Raw genomic sequence first — 15,785 nt, 5'->3', positions numbered from 1 at the left:
ATACTTTTCTGGCTACTTTCCGAAGCCTTTTTGAACAGGATATTCACTTATCCTAAAAAGAATCTTTTCTAAGTCTGCGCTAAATCTACTGCAGCACATGTGACTCTAAGGGTATCCCATTTGTTTCAAGGTTTATTATTCAAGCCAATATAATTCGATCAGCAGAATAATCGATCTTGCCCAAATATTGTGTGTCAATAATATACATCTTCTTAAGTCATTTGGCTCACGGTTTTAACCAAACTTCTGGGACTCTAAACTAAGTCGGCTTGGAGCTCATATCTAAGTATAAAGAGTACGAGTTTTCGGAAGTCCTCCGGCTCACGGTCCATGTGAGGCTACGATGTACATAAGTCACGCAGTTTTATGTGGAATATTCAAACATATGTATGAACTACGAAATAAGTCAGCAGAACTGCCTTCTGAGATAAAATTCCAAGACCAATTTATACATTATTTTGGATCTACTATAGTCAATTTTTTGACATTCAATAATTTCTGAACATAAACTTATAAAACTCTCCTAATTTCATTATATGCAGCCTAAGGTACATATAGTATTCGGTCACGTTATAGCTACTAAAATTTTTATCAACTCTTCTTGTTCAAAAATAAAATTCTTAAATTTATTTTCAACACAACTGTACTTTTAATAGCATTTATATATATGCATACCCTAGAAGAATTTTTCTTTAAAATTTCAATAAATTAGCAGGTTAACTAAACTAAATAGTCCTCACATAAGCACATATGTAGAGGACGCTACTAAAATCAAATTCATATGGTTTTTAGTTAGTCCTAATCTTCAATAGGTGCGTTAAAGGAATAAGGTTTAAACAAAATCTTTGGATACGAGAAAGCTCTGCGCAAGAAACAACGATAAGTTGATGATTCGGAACGGTGTTTAGAGATCTTCAAGCGTAATAAAACCGAGTTTGCTAGATCCATCATTTCACTCCGAAGTCCAACCGATAGTAATCCGAGTGCTCTGCGCACGATGAGACCGCTCCGAAGCGTGAATAAACACAAACAGTCGACAAGTTCAGCAAGGTTATGGCGTCTGTATCTTGGAATGCGCATGGGAGTTTTTATTGACTACCTTGAAAAAAAGTACAATCAACAGCGACTATTACTTATCGTTATCGGATCGTTTAAAAGACGAAATCGCCGAAAAATGACTGAGTGTCAGTAGTCAGTAAAAACGATGTCAAGAATCCATCTATTGGGATTTGAATTGCTTCCACAAAAAATCTTTTAGTTTTTCTCCAGAAGAAAATTTATGAAAAAAATCGTTTATGAAACGATTTTTTCATAAAAGATTTTTTGCATAAATTTTTCTTTTGGAGAAAAATATAAACAACAAATATAATATATGTAAATACCAAAGAGCAGACCAATTGAAAACTTCCCGGCATATACTAAAAAGCAAAATAATACCAAAGGGAAGTTGATTTTATTTTCACATCATTTTTATTTATAAAACTCGATTTATGCAAATACACTATGCTGGCTCATAAGTAATTTAATATAATTAAACGACGACAATTTTTTCTTCATTCCTGCATTACATTCCTGCAGGGTATGTGCATGGTGTAAATGCAGCCATTACACCGCAGGGCATCATGGCTGTGATATCTCAAAGTGTAGAAAAATACATGGCCCAATAAAATTGCAACGCACTGAGCTTTAAAATTAAATATTTAAAAAATGCTGTGCGCTAAATTTGTATAATAAAACTGAGATTTGCTGACTGTGTGTATTTTATTTTAGATTGTGCGTTCGTGCTTTGTGAATCATTTCAATGCGAATTTTTGCGATTTAATGTATGAAAATCGTTTTTCAAGCACCAAATAGTTAAGAAGACCAAATGCTACAGTTGATGTGACCAAATTGTAGAAAAAACTCACTTTGTTATACGAACTAAATATTGTTCAGATCCAACTGTAGCCGTGTAGCCATTTCAACAATAACTGTTTTTGATTCGCCATTTCTGTGCTCGCTAACATTGCACGTTGCTCTCTTGCCAAAAAAAAACATGTAAGAGCAACAAAAAAGTTAACAAGAGAAATTAATACAAATGTACTAACTTTTCGTCATTAAAGTGGTATAATCGATAGAAATCAAGTTTGGTTCTACAAATTTTAGAACAGTTTTACAATTGAGCATCACTCATATGATAAATTGTTTTCAAAAATGAGAATACCAACATTTTTTGACTTGAACTAAATTGTAGTTGTTCCTAAAAAAACTTAAGGTTCAACACAAATAGATAACCGAAAGATCTTTTATCACGAAAAGAAGAACTTTTTCACCAGAGAACAAGCGCAGCACTAATACGGTTGTGTCAGTGGACGTCGATATTAAGAGTTGCAACGCATGTGTTGCCAGTTTGTTAGAATAACTTCTATAGTTTATTCTATTCATTACTCTCCAAAGCTTTTGAATCGAAGACGTTTACTAATGACTAAGCTACTTCGCCGGCGAAGGAGACATTTTATCGGCTTCTGATTGCGTTTGAAGAGTCAATTCCACATAGGAAACAACTTCCACTAGATTAGTCTCTTCCAAATGACTTAAGCGACTTCGAAGCGAGTAAGTCAAAAACCGTTCCCACAACATTCGGGTAAACGTAACCGGAGCGGAGTCGGACTTTCTTTTCGGTCAATGGCTTTAGAACTCTGCCGCTACAATAACAAACGGAGCGAGTATTTTCATATCACAGGAGCCTCTTACTAAGACCAAAAAAACACATATGACGTTGGATTCAGATACTACGTATCCAATATAAACGAATTTATATGGCGAAAAATAATAGTAATTAACTTGCTTCAGCAAGATGGCGGAGCCGGAGTGCTAGTTATGGCAAGTTGATATCAACATTATAAATAATGTTTCGCCAAATTCGGTAAATGAATTGGCGACTATTTTCACGATCTTAAAATTACTAAGGTTTCAAGTCATGCGTTTAAGCCACGAACCGATAAAACAACGAGTAAATCAACAGAATGCTGAATGCATGTGCCACCCACTCAAGTTGTCCATACACAATACTAACTGATCACTGTCTGGTGGCAACTCATGCAACAGATTGTGGCTGACAGATCGAGAAGACGGAAGGAATGGCAAAGAAAGAGCGATAGACAGGTGACCCACATGGAGTTGGTAAATTTATAGATCGATAGCCAAACGGCTAAAGCTTATCCTTGTAAAGAAATGCCTAGCGGCGGTCCGGCAAGGAAGATAAATAGCTCGAGGAGACGGAGTTAGGGTTTAGTTCGTAGGCGTCCTACCCCGCAGGTTCCGCACTTGGTAACAGTGGCGGCCCATGCGCGTGTAGGACATGCCGTCTGAAATAGGACGGTATCTTTCTAAGATTCCCCCTCCGGTAACAAAAAAAAAAAAGAAAAGATCGAGAAGACTGCAAAAAAGGTCTAGAACAAGACACCAGGGAAACAATGAAGCACCCCATTGTGCACTTGTCCTGTATTGCTGTATTGGCAAGACTACACTATAAGTATCTGGAGGCCCCACGGTATGATACATACATTGAAAGGGGTATCGATTGTGAGACCACAGAGTCTGTTGAAATTCGCATCAAGCGCAGGCATCCTAAAGGATGACTACCCCTCATGGACCTAGTAACTGAACTCCATCTGGCATCACAAAGGACCAAAACTGGTCTATGCATAGCTTATTGGCCTACCAGTCTATCCTACCCTAATCTTTAGCGCGTTATATTAAGAATTGTACTTTTACATAAGAAATTATCGTTTCTTCTTACCTTATCATAATCTTCTTAGTTTCGCTCTCTTTCAACTACACCGTTAACTGAACATAACAGTGACATATTTCTTTCAGAAAATCACTGCCAACAAGCACAATGTTCCCGAGCAAAAGTAGAACACCTAAAGGTCAGCCAGCTGCAATGCGCACCTGCTTACGAACTTACTTATGCAGATATTTAAGTAACTAAGCACGTAAAGTGATTTTGAAAGTCACTGTCAAAGCAGGTATGAGTTATTGTACCTATTATCCATATGTAGTTTATGTTTGAGTATAAGTGTAAAGCAAAAGTGATAAAAGGTGATTGCAGTAAAAGGGAAATTAAATGGTGTTAAGGGCAAAAGAAATAGTAAAATATGCCACAACTAAGTCCCAGTGGAATGGCAGGAAAAGTTGAAAAAGTTAACTAAAGAAATACAAGTATATATAGTATATATGTATATACATACATAGGTGACTAGTGGTATAAAAACTAAGCCAATAGAGCAAAATGTGCTGTGCAGGTTATGTTTGATGGCGCTGAGTACAAGGTATATACCCGCAAAGCTGATGTGTAGATAACCTAACTATTGGAATAACTGTAATTTTTCTTTAATGAGAACTTTGCTTTGCTAGAGATGGAGAGATAGTGCGAAAAATAGAGACGCAAAGAGTAAGTGAAGGAGGAGTTGAGTGAGTTTTTCTATGTTGCGGGTGCTCACTGCTGACCCAAACAAAAACAAAATATCATTAATAATATGACTGGTCAGTGGTGTCAGCAACAGCAAGAACAGTCTACCAGCCATTCTGTAGCCTAACAGCGTGACAAATGCTAATTAAGGTTGATGAATTGCCAACAGCACATATGTTGGTGTGATTAAGCGATGCAGCAGGGCAGTGGGGGTGGAAAGCGGCGGTAGAGAGAGTGCAAAAATATTCGTTTTGCGACATAACCGAGTGGTCAGTGCTCGACGACTTATGACTAAGAGCATATGTGTGAATTTTTTTATGGACTTGTTGTTGTTGTAGAAACATATGCGCAAATTCTGCCATTTCACGTCACACTTTTTACAACCGCTGACCTTAATGACAATTAAAGTGTATGTGTATATAAAATATCTACATATATGTATGTATGTAAACGCATACATACATACGTATATATAAATATAATACATATTTAATTATATACATACATATACATATGTATATATTTATAGATTAATGAGTATTAACTGCACCTACTGGCTGTAAGTTACCCAGGAATTACGGCTACCATAAATGAAGTGTGCTAATAATAGCGTTTAGAAGTGCTAATTTGGTGTCAGCAAAACGTTAATAAAATCAAAGGAATCAAAAATAATAATAAACACAGTATGATAGTTCGAAATCCAATGGAAAGTCAATGACCCAGCTATTTGCTATGGTCCACGGATTTGAATGAATGGCGCATGAACTACTTAGCAAAAATATTTTGCGAAATTTTATACGCAATTTTTTTACTGTTAATAATAGATTAGCCCACATTTGTCTATTATGTGTTTATTATTTATTTCTATAATTTTAACGAAAGCAGTCTCGAACAATTGAAGTTTTATGAGAAAAAAAAAATAGGACCAGCTTGTTGAAAATTTTAGAACTCTTAATTTATTTTACAAAATCTAGCAATTCACGTTTAAAGTCTTCAACACAGTTTCCATGGAGCGGTCGCATGAGTTTGCTGAATAGCCAGAAGTCACACGGAGCTGAATAGATAGATAACATAATTGAGGTTTTGCACTGCGAACTATAGTCTATTGTGCTCCCCTATATCATATATAGCAACATCCTGAACAATTCCATGAGCCTGCCGGGCGCGACTGAGGTGATGTGAGCCCGGACCGGCAATTTGCGTAAGCGACTATGCTCATATTGGACAAGTCCTTCCTAAGCCAGCAGTGCGTTGTATAAAGAGCGACAAGGTGGCGGAATTTATCTCGGTGTAGGTTGATCATTTCCTTAAACCTTGCAAGCTTGTACCCTCCCCGAAGTAGCTTGGCATGGCACATTACTGCTGCCAATGCTGTTCTCTCCTCACTCTCTTCTCCATACGGATCAGCTTTTTAACAGTGTGGGACACCACTGCAATGCAAGGTTCTGGCGCCAGCTCATCACCGGCTACCTCTTCATGCCCCGGCACCCAGTTGCACACTGATAGGCGGTTCAGCCTTCGCTAAGTATAGCGATATGCATGTTGCGATAGATGCGGCGGAGATTGATTTCTGCACACTGAGTTATAGCAAAGATGCTCGGAAAACGTCCCATTGGAATGGATAGTTTGGTATGCGGTCCCGCAATGCCTGCTCCAATGCCTTCGGTCTTTTCGAACCCTAGGTGTACTACTGGATAGTGCTACTCCGCAGTAGTAGGTTGAACGTGGAGTCATTCCACTCCGCCTTACTGCCAAAAGTATCTCTGAACTCCTTTGAAAAATTAATCCTCTTCGTCACGTCGTCCCTTGGAAGAAGGGCCAATGTTGTGTCTTCCCCGAGGGCCTTCATTTGCTGAGACGACATTATTTTCTCTTTGCCAAAACCCTCTTCTACTATCTATCGAAGACTGCGTTGCCTCAGATTCCCCAGAAACCGTTCCAAAAGTGACAATAGCCCTTACGATCATTGTATACAGCCACCCTATGATACTTGGGTTGCGGCCCCGAGATCTGCCAGCTAGGCGTCTGAATTTTATTAGTGCCTTGGTGGCTTTCGGCAGTGTTAAATCCATATGCCTACACACGGAGCAAAATTGGTCGAAAGTTTGACGAAAAACTCACGAAGAATCATTATAGTATGTGACGATGCTTAATCGCGCTGCAAAAACCATAAGTTGTTGGTCCATAATTCCGGCACTTTTTACTAAGAGCTTCGCGCAAACGCCTCATAATATTCAAATAGTATTCCTTGTTGAAAGTTTGGTCGATAGGAAGGATTTCGGAGTGCACCACAACTCAATAATCGTGAAAAGATGTCAACATAAACTTGATTTTTTGTCTGCTTTGTGTAGCTTTTTCGGCTACGGCTCACCTTTGCCACGATATTTGGCAGTTAGTGGTCTGTTTCCATCTTGTTAGCATAGATCCACGATTCATTGCTAGTAATATCACATTTCATGGCCCGAATAGGTTTTCACGCGAAATTTAAATTAAAAAGTTTTACTATTGTTTGCACACAGCGGTAGGCTAGCACGGCACATTTTCTAAGAGGGTGTGGATAGTGGCTATTACACGTTTTAATTTGCTGCTGGAGCAGATATGAGCAATTTAAAATACTTATATAAAATTAATATAAATAATAGAACCAATCACTTCAATACTTTTTGCACTGCAGATTCACTTCAAATGTGCATAATCCCATCTAACGAGCCCGAAGCAGAATTTTCGATATGATGTAATGACTGACCGCTTATTCAGCTCATTGAAATGCTAATCGAAACTAGATAAACAGAAAAAGAAAAATATCGAGAACTACAAAGAACAACACAACTCACATTAGCGCATTAATAAATGAATCACACTTTTCGCATTTTCCCAAAGAGACTAAAGCAAAATCGCCGATTGCTAATGAAGCTAATTTGACTTCGAGTTCGGCGGCTTTATGCTTCATTTGCTTTAAACAAAGGCAAAGCATGCAGCAGCAACAGTGGTGTTTTTGTTGTTGTTGTTGCTATTGTGTGCATGTGAAGAAGGAAGCAGACATGCGAAAAGTGGCAAAGTTGCTCGAGCTTACGCACAGCAAATATTGACACGCATATGAACACAAGAGTGGCACACACATTTACACACAAACACATGCACGCGGAAAACTGCAGAAATAAACATAAATAGTTGGTGAGTGCGTTTGTGCTGACTTTGTGCGTTTTTATGCATGCACCATTTGTGAGCGATTGCTCCCTTTGAGCGCGGCAATGGGGCATGCAACCACACGCAGCGATTGGATGGAAACCAATGTAAAAATGTTTGTAAGTATATATGCAAAAAGTTCAGCAACCTCATATTGCAACTGTTTAAAATGCTTCTGAACAATAATTGCAAAAAATGATGGAAAGTAGAATTTAGGGGTATGGAGCTAAGTCTCCATGCCGCGAGAGTTTTGTATATGCGGAAACAAAATTTTGTTTTGATATTAAATAGCATTGTGATGCCAATAAATTTTACAACTCACCTTAATTTCACTACAAAATAGTATGCTCGACGCTCCCATATATTTGTAAATTAACTGAAAGAAAGAAAATTTTAAGAATTATTTAGAGTATATTGCTTTGATGTGTGAAAAACATAGTAATAGTAGACAATTTTCAGGCTAGTTTACTGCAGTCGATCATGAAATCAGGTAGCGAAGGACTCTACTATACACTTCTATCTATTGACTTTTCTGATTAAAACTGACTTAAGAGGTTACATGGGTTTACGGGTTTCAAAAAAAAAACGATTTTTTTGTCTTATTAATATATACCCACTCATAAAATATTGTCCTAAATTTTCGAGGTGATCCGAGTAAAAGTTTCGAGGATACAGCTTTGAGAACTTGTGCGCTCGCCAATAGCTGGGAAAGTGCGCCTTCTTTAAACGCGATTTCTTCTAGAATCTGTGTTTTTGAAGTTGGTTGGCGAGATGTGTCGAGAACTACTCAATTTTACACATGTCTTTGAGATCCAATCCTTAACGACTTGGACGAGTAATTTTTTTCGATTACAACTATTTGAAAAAAATGTCGCGATTTAATTTTTTTTTGTTAATTTTTTTATAAAAATGTCCGCAGAAATTAAATTTTCAGTTTTTTTCTTTGGTCCAAGTTCATGTATTTTTTGACACTTTAGATGATCCTGTAAGGAGTTTTCCTGCCAATGCGGGTGTAATGTTTTTCCGATGGCTCACCGGAAATGGCGTTGCAATGGCCGAGTTTAAATTATTTTTTTCCAAAAATTTAAGAATTTTTCTGTTAATAGTGTATATTTGTAGCAATAAAAAATTCGTATAAAATATTTCATTTAACCTCTTAAGTCCAAAAACAAAAAAAAACCCCAAAAATTCCGAAAAACACAATTAGCCACCTGAAGAACAACAAATCGCCAGACTGCCAGCCGAGCTATTAAAATACGGCGGAAACTGACAAGGAGTATGCATCATCTTCTTTGTAGAATATGGTCAGTTGAAAGCGTGCCCAACGATTGGTATTTAAGTGTGCTCTGCCTAATCCATAATCTGCGCCAATTACCATGACATAAGCCTCCTTAATATCGCATATAAAGTCTTACCAACCGTAGTGTCTAAAGTACTGAACCCCACTGTCAACAAACTGATTGGACCTTATCAGTGTGGCCTTGAACCTGGAAAATCTACTATACTTTCACGATGCGCCAAATCTTGGAAAAGATCCGTGAAGGAAGATCGACACACACCCCCCTTCGTCGATATTATAGCCGCCTTCGACAGCATGAAAAAGAAGAAAGAAAAAAAAGTTAAAACGGCTGAATAAACTGACTTCGAGTAACACCAAAAACTCCATCATGATCGGGAAGGACCTCTCCGAGCCGTTCGTTTCCAAACGAGTTTTCAGACATGGCGACTCCTTTTCGTGTAACTTCTTCAACCTACTTTTGGAGAAAATAATTCGAACTACAGAACTAAACATCTTTTATAAGAGTGAACAGCTGCTGGCGTATGCTGATGATATTGATATCATTAGCCTCAACACCCGCGCCATTAGTTCTGCCTTTTCCAGACTAGATAAAGAAGCGTTGCGTAAGGGTCTGGTTGTGAAAGAGTACAAGACGAAATATCTCCTATCTTCAAACAAACAGTACTCCCATTCGCGACTTGGCTCTCACGTCACTGTTGACAGTTATAACTTTGAAGTCGTATATAATTTCGTCTATCTTAAAACCAGTATTATAGAAGTAAAGTCCTCTCTTCACGAGCAAAGACCACATTCTACAAGTCCCTTCCTGCTATATGGTGCTGAGACATATATGATGATAACATCTGATGAGTCGGCGCTACGAGTTTTCGAGAGAAAAATTCTGCAGAAAATGTATTGTCCTTTGCACATTAGCAACGGCGAGTACCGCAGTCGATGGAATGATGAGCTATACGAGTGATGCGTCGACATTGACATGGTTTAACGAATTAAGAGAAATCCGGATCCTATTGGGTGCAGTTTAGAGGGCTGCTAATAGATGCTGCAGAAAAGTATCACCAAGGTACCAAGATAGTTGGGTAAAAACGATGAAAGTTGATACTTGTAACTGTTACTAAAACAAATTTCGCGATTATCTACCGACAAGCTAAAAATAAAAATAAGCTCACCTTGTTTTCCGCAAAATATAATGAAAATACGTGTTTTTAATACGAGAACACCTTTAAAAGGGAAATCGCTCTTACGCTCTAATAAACATACAGAGTAAACAGGAAAAGTGCTCTCCAACCAAGAACTCGAAATGGCACTCGAACAGCTCAAGTGTCGAATAATTTCCGGAACAAGCCATTCACAAGTATTTTACGCGGCACTTAAATTTCGCATTTCTTGAGAACTTTTGCATTGTTCTAAGGGGAAAAGTTTGCTTTCAGTTTTTTCTCTCCTCTTGTTCGTTAATTTTTTTTGTTCGGAATTATTTTCACTATTCAAAAGCACTTGTAAGCGATAACAAGCAAACGCATTTTGCAAAAGTGTTAAAAGTTTGAAATTTTTGTTGAAGTTGACTGGAAATTAGAGCGAATAGAAAAGTGCTTACGCACGTGGTGACTTATGTATGTATATGTAAGTATAAATCTATGGGTTTTTAATATGTCCATGGATATATAGAATGGTTTTGTACATGTATGGTATGCGGTGGATAAAGGCAATACGTCTTTTGAATATAAGGGTGGTACTTAAGTTTGTATGGTAGCTAAATTGACTTTGATAAGTCAGTTTGTATGGGAGTTATATGTTATGGTGATACAATAGCAGCGGTTCCAACGAATGAGTTGATATTTGTAGAAGAAGAGCTGTGTGCAAAATTTAACTAAACAGACAGATATGACTAAATCGGTCCAGCTCACCATACTGTTCATTTAAATACTCGTATTTATTGCCCTCCTTTTGCTAGACTGAGACTGAAATATCTCGATAGACACAACTTAGGAGAGCCTAACGAAGTAAGGGGGGTTGAGATTAGGTTGGGTTAGGTTAGCCCGGTAGGTCGATGAGCCCAAATCTGCGGACTGATGTCGCCACCAGACAGTGGCCAGGCGATTTATCTTACTCATCTTAATATATTTGCGGTGAGCTCACACAATGAACGAATATCGATGAGATCCATCGACTTTGAATCAGCCTTACCACTTAACCTAACCCTAAGCTAACGTTATACTGTTGACCTCATTATGTTGCACTTTTTCATATCTTTTGGATCAACCTTGCCACCTAACCTAACGTAGTACTGTTGGAACTTCTTTAAGATCCATTTTTAATGCTGAATATTAACAGTATCCAGACAAACAACTGAATCCTACTGTTTTACCAAAGAAAAAACTAATCGAAGCTAACGATACAAGGCAAGTATACATATTTTACAATGTTTATTTCAAGATTTGGCTAGGCGTAATCCTAAACTCAGACATACTTCAAAATCTAATCGTAATAATTGAATAACTTTTCAGACCATTTTCGAAACATCTAGAATCCAGTAACTCCATGTTTTGTAATGGTACAAAAAATATTTAAAAGCTACAGCTCAACCAGAATTGGTATTCCTCTAGTAGCAATTCTTCTTCATTACTGGCGTAGACACCGTTTACGCGATTATAGCCGAGTTAACAACAGCGCGCCAGTCGTTTCTTCTTTTCGCAACGTGGCGCCAATTGAATATTCCAAGCGAAACCATGTCCTTCTCCACCTGGTCTTTCCAACGAAGTGGATGTCTTCCTCTTCCTTTGCTTCTCTTGACGGGTATTGCGTCGAAAACTTTCGGAGCTGGAGTGTTTTCGCCCATTCGGACGACATACTTTTCTAGCCACCGCAGCCACTATCTGTTTCATAGTCGCTGAACTATGTCAATGTCGTCGGATATCTTGTAGAGCTTGATTTTTGTGACATCGATTGCGATACTTCGCGGTCAATGCCACTCAATCCAAAGGACCATCTTTCGCAGAACTTTTGCTGGTTCGATTGACGAAATTATCGCAACGTCGACTCATCAGCTGTTGTCATCCAAGCCTCAGCACCATATAGCAGAACAGCAGTTATGACTGTTTGTTATAGGAGTTTGGTTCATTTGTTCGTCGAAGAGGACTTTACTTCTCATCCTGGGCGCAACTGTTCAGTCTTAAAAAGATTATACCTTCTCTGTTGACAAGAATTATTTTCTCCAGCGCAGATTGAATTTCGAGGCTGATAGCCTTGATTCTTCCCGGAGAGATCCTACCCGATCCTGACGGAGCTTTTGGTATTGCTCAACGTTCAGTTTATCACAGACGCATTAGTTTTGCGAGGATACAAATTCAGACATCGCGGCATAAAGGTAGCCCTTTTCGTGCTGTCAAAAGCAGCTTTGAAATCGACGAAATGGTGGTGTGTGTCGATTCTTTTCTCACAAGTCTTTCCCAAGATTTGGCGCATGGTGAATATCTGGTCGATTGTTGATTTTCCAGGTCTGAAGCCGCACTGATAAGGTCCAATCAGTTTGTTGCCGGTGAGCTTTAATCTTTCACACAATACGCACGATAGAACCTTATACGCGATGTTGAGGAGGCTAACGCCACGGTAGTTGGCGCAGATTGTGGGGTCTCCCTTTTTGCGGACACTTAAATTTCAACCATTGGACATGCTTTCGCCCGACCATATTTTACAAAGATTTCACGTTGTCAGTTCTGCGCAGTTCAGCTTTGGAATATTATGGCCACAAGACTGACTCTGATCGATTTTTGCTCACATCAACTGGAGTTTGACGAAATATGTTGGGCAAAAACTAGTTTCATACGAGAAGAATAAGATCTAAACTTTCCAAAGCTCTGTGAAAACTTTATTTATTAGCAAGTCTACTTTAAAACTTACAAAGTTTCAAACGAAAGATTGGAATCAAAACTTTTCGAATCTCTATAATTTCCAAAGTTGGTATCTACTTCCACCATATTCTAAATCTAACGAACTCTCATTTATGCCACACCCTAGTTTTTCTATTTCTATGATTGCCTTTGCACATGTGCTCTGCTTATGTTCAACCGAAAATGTTGATGTGCAATTTGAGACTAAACTTTTTTGTGGTCGCATTCTTCTTTTGTATGGAGAGTATGCGTTGAATAAATGTGTTAGGAATTTGCGCATAAAAAGTTGCAAACGAATACGTTGGAATTTCAGAAATCGAAAACTGAAGTGACAAATTGTCAGTGTTGGGAAAATAAGAATGAAAATATGCCAACAAAAATTTAAAAGAGAAGAAAGTGTCGTAAAAGAGCAATGGCTTTTGGAATGAAAAATATTGTTTTTTCGGGGAAATAAAGTCATGGCAGTAAATTTTGTTCCAGCTCGATGAAACCTTATCATGTTTCGATAAAAGTGAAGGGGCTATCAAATTGAATTCTGTCTTGGTTGTAATAGTCTTAGAGGAAATATGATATATGGTCCCACAACTATCTATAATGGTCCTTATAAAACTCAATCAGTTTTATTGGCTCAGAGTTCAGAGTTACAAATTCGGATATGTGGAGAGACCTGAGTTTCAAATTCAGTTATTTCGAGGGACTACGTCTTTTAATTAACGGGCGGATACGCTTTACCGTTTTTATTTTCCCATCACATAAGCAAAGAAAAAGATGTGTGTGAACTTTAACGTTGTTTTATCTAGTTCGAAATATAGATTAGGTCAGATTGGGTTTGATGGCTGATCCTCGAGGTGGAGGTCGCACTTCGTCCATTGTGTATACAGAAAAATTGTTCCTGTAATGACATTCTCTAGTCTCACAAGCTTACTGGAAGGTTCTTCCAGACAGCTTCAACAACTGGCATTCGGTAATATTCTCAACCTTCCGAATGAACATTGATGGGACAACGAGCAGTTAGAACCATTACAACTTACGGAGATCGAAGATCTCACTACAGCTTTTGCGATCCACTATTTCCCAGACGGAACTTGACACCACGCAAGAGCTAATGATTTTTCAACATTAGTGGGACTGGAACGCACGAAAAAGTTAAGTCCGACCCAATCCTTCTAGTGACAGCGAGACTAAACAATCCGAAACATGCAATTAAGGTGGCAACTGTGAATAATTTCTGACAAGATTATAAAAGAGAAGAAAGAAGAAAAAACTGAGCACGAAAAAGTAATCTAATCACTTAAATTCAACGAAAATAAAACTAAAAGAGATAGAAAAGTTCATGCTTTGCTTTTTGGGATTAAAATTAGTTTGAGCGGCATACTTCGCAGTAACTTTTTTTTTATGAAAAAAAAATGAAATAAAATAAATCTCCAACTTTGAAAGCGAATTGCAGACTCCGCTCAAATGACGGACATGCAGACACAGCATTATTAAATTATCAGTTAATACTCTTGAATTATTAAAAACAATTAAAAGTTTTGAGAGCAAACAATGAGAGGAAATGAAATTATTGTTGGGAAAAAAAGAGGAAGTTATGTGGGTGTGCAGGGAAGTAAAAGTATGGAGAGGTTGGTGAAAGTATGTGTTTGTATATTTCGTAATAGAATGTAATAGAATATGTGACTTACAAGAGAGAAGGTAATATACATATATCGATTTTTAAGAAAGAGCTGCCAGTGGGATTTAAATGAGAATGTTTTCATAAATTTGTATTGCTTCCAAGTATTTAAATCTCGACTTCCATGCGGGACAGTCAAGGTAGAAGGATTGAGTTGTTTCCACTTCATCTTCTTCTTTACATCTTCTGCAGATTCCCAACCTTACAGCATGGCAGTGACCTGCTTCAGATCTTGGGAGAGGCTAGTCTTACTGAGGGCCAAGCGATCACTGGATCTTGGGAGAAGAGGCTTTTGCAACAGCGCATGTACCGATGGCGCCCCAGCTATTTAATAATACAACACAAAAAGATATGAGAGCACCGACCCGCAATCATTTTACCGATAGCGATTCTAGGGTGCCTTTCCTTGCTAGTTCATCAGCTTTACAATTTCCTGCGATTCCGCTATGGACCGGCACTTATACCAGCCTTATTACAAAGACACTCGATCCTATTGCTGGCATGGTTAGGCCCCCCTAAACGCACTGTAAATGAATTCAAGGCTAGTATCGCCACTATGCTTTTTGAGTGAATGGTCACTTCTTTGAAGTAGGCTAAACTCCGGATGAGCAGATCTATTGCTTCCTTATTGGCTGCAACCTCGGCTTGGAAAACACTGCAATAGTCAGTAAGTCTGAAACTAGAGTTGATAGAGAACTTTTGACAGTGATTCCATCACTAGCTAAGTCAAAAACTTGAGTTTAAACTGGACTCTATTGACTCTATTTTTTAAATCTTTCCGTTTTTACTCCATATTACAAATAGAAAACTTAACTGTTTGAGAATTAAGTTTCATTATATGAGAGATAGCAGTGGTTGTAAGACAATTTCATCTATTTCAGTGCTAGTTTTTCTTTTGTCATCTGTATACCACACATCAGGAACATCATAACTATTGCCAAAGTACCAAGCCACAACAAAATCCGTAACTCGTTAGCCGGCAGCTTCTTGGGAAAAGAGAACAAATCGTTGTAAACATACCAGGCAATTAGCCGGATGGTTGTAAACAGCGCTACGCCGATATAGTTGCCTGGATGTAACAAAACGCAGAGATTCAGACGTATCAGAATACTGCACTCTCAACGATTACATCAATAGGTTTTCCTCGATTACGTCGACGACATCGGACGCAACAAACTTCAGACATAAACAACTTTACCTACTCCTAACCGGTACTTGAGGTCAAACCACCAGCCATTGTAAACGAAGCGCTCGAGTTACCCCGAGAATATAGAGTGGCCCTGATGCAAC

At 38.2% G+C, this 15,785-nt stretch overlaps 1 protein-coding gene across 6 annotated transcripts in view; it reads right to left on the bottom strand.

Moving 5' to 3' along the window:
* LOC105221840 (beta-1,4-glucuronyltransferase 1) overlaps positions 1–15,785 on the bottom strand; it is a 289,787-nt gene that overhangs the window by 150,604 nt on the left and 123,398 nt on the right. For 4 of the 6 annotated variants that reach the window (XM_049451423.1, XM_049451414.1, XM_049451444.1 and 1 more), the window contains one exon: positions 7,962–8,015. The exons of the other annotated variants lie outside the window; for them this stretch is intronic. The gene's annotated coding sequence lies outside the window, so the exon portion shown is untranslated. The remainder of the gene's footprint in view (positions 1–7,961; positions 8,016–15,785) is intronic. 6 annotated transcript variants of the gene reach the window in all.

This window comes from Bactrocera dorsalis, chromosome 1 (assembly GCF_023373825.1).
Source record: "Bactrocera dorsalis isolate Fly_Bdor chromosome 1, ASM2337382v1, whole genome shotgun sequence".
NCBI classification, from domain to species: Eukaryota; Metazoa; Arthropoda; class Insecta; order Diptera; family Tephritidae; genus Bactrocera; species Bactrocera dorsalis.
The sequence above is the reverse complement of the archived record's forward strand: the minus strand, read 5'-3'. Positions and strand labels throughout refer to the sequence as shown.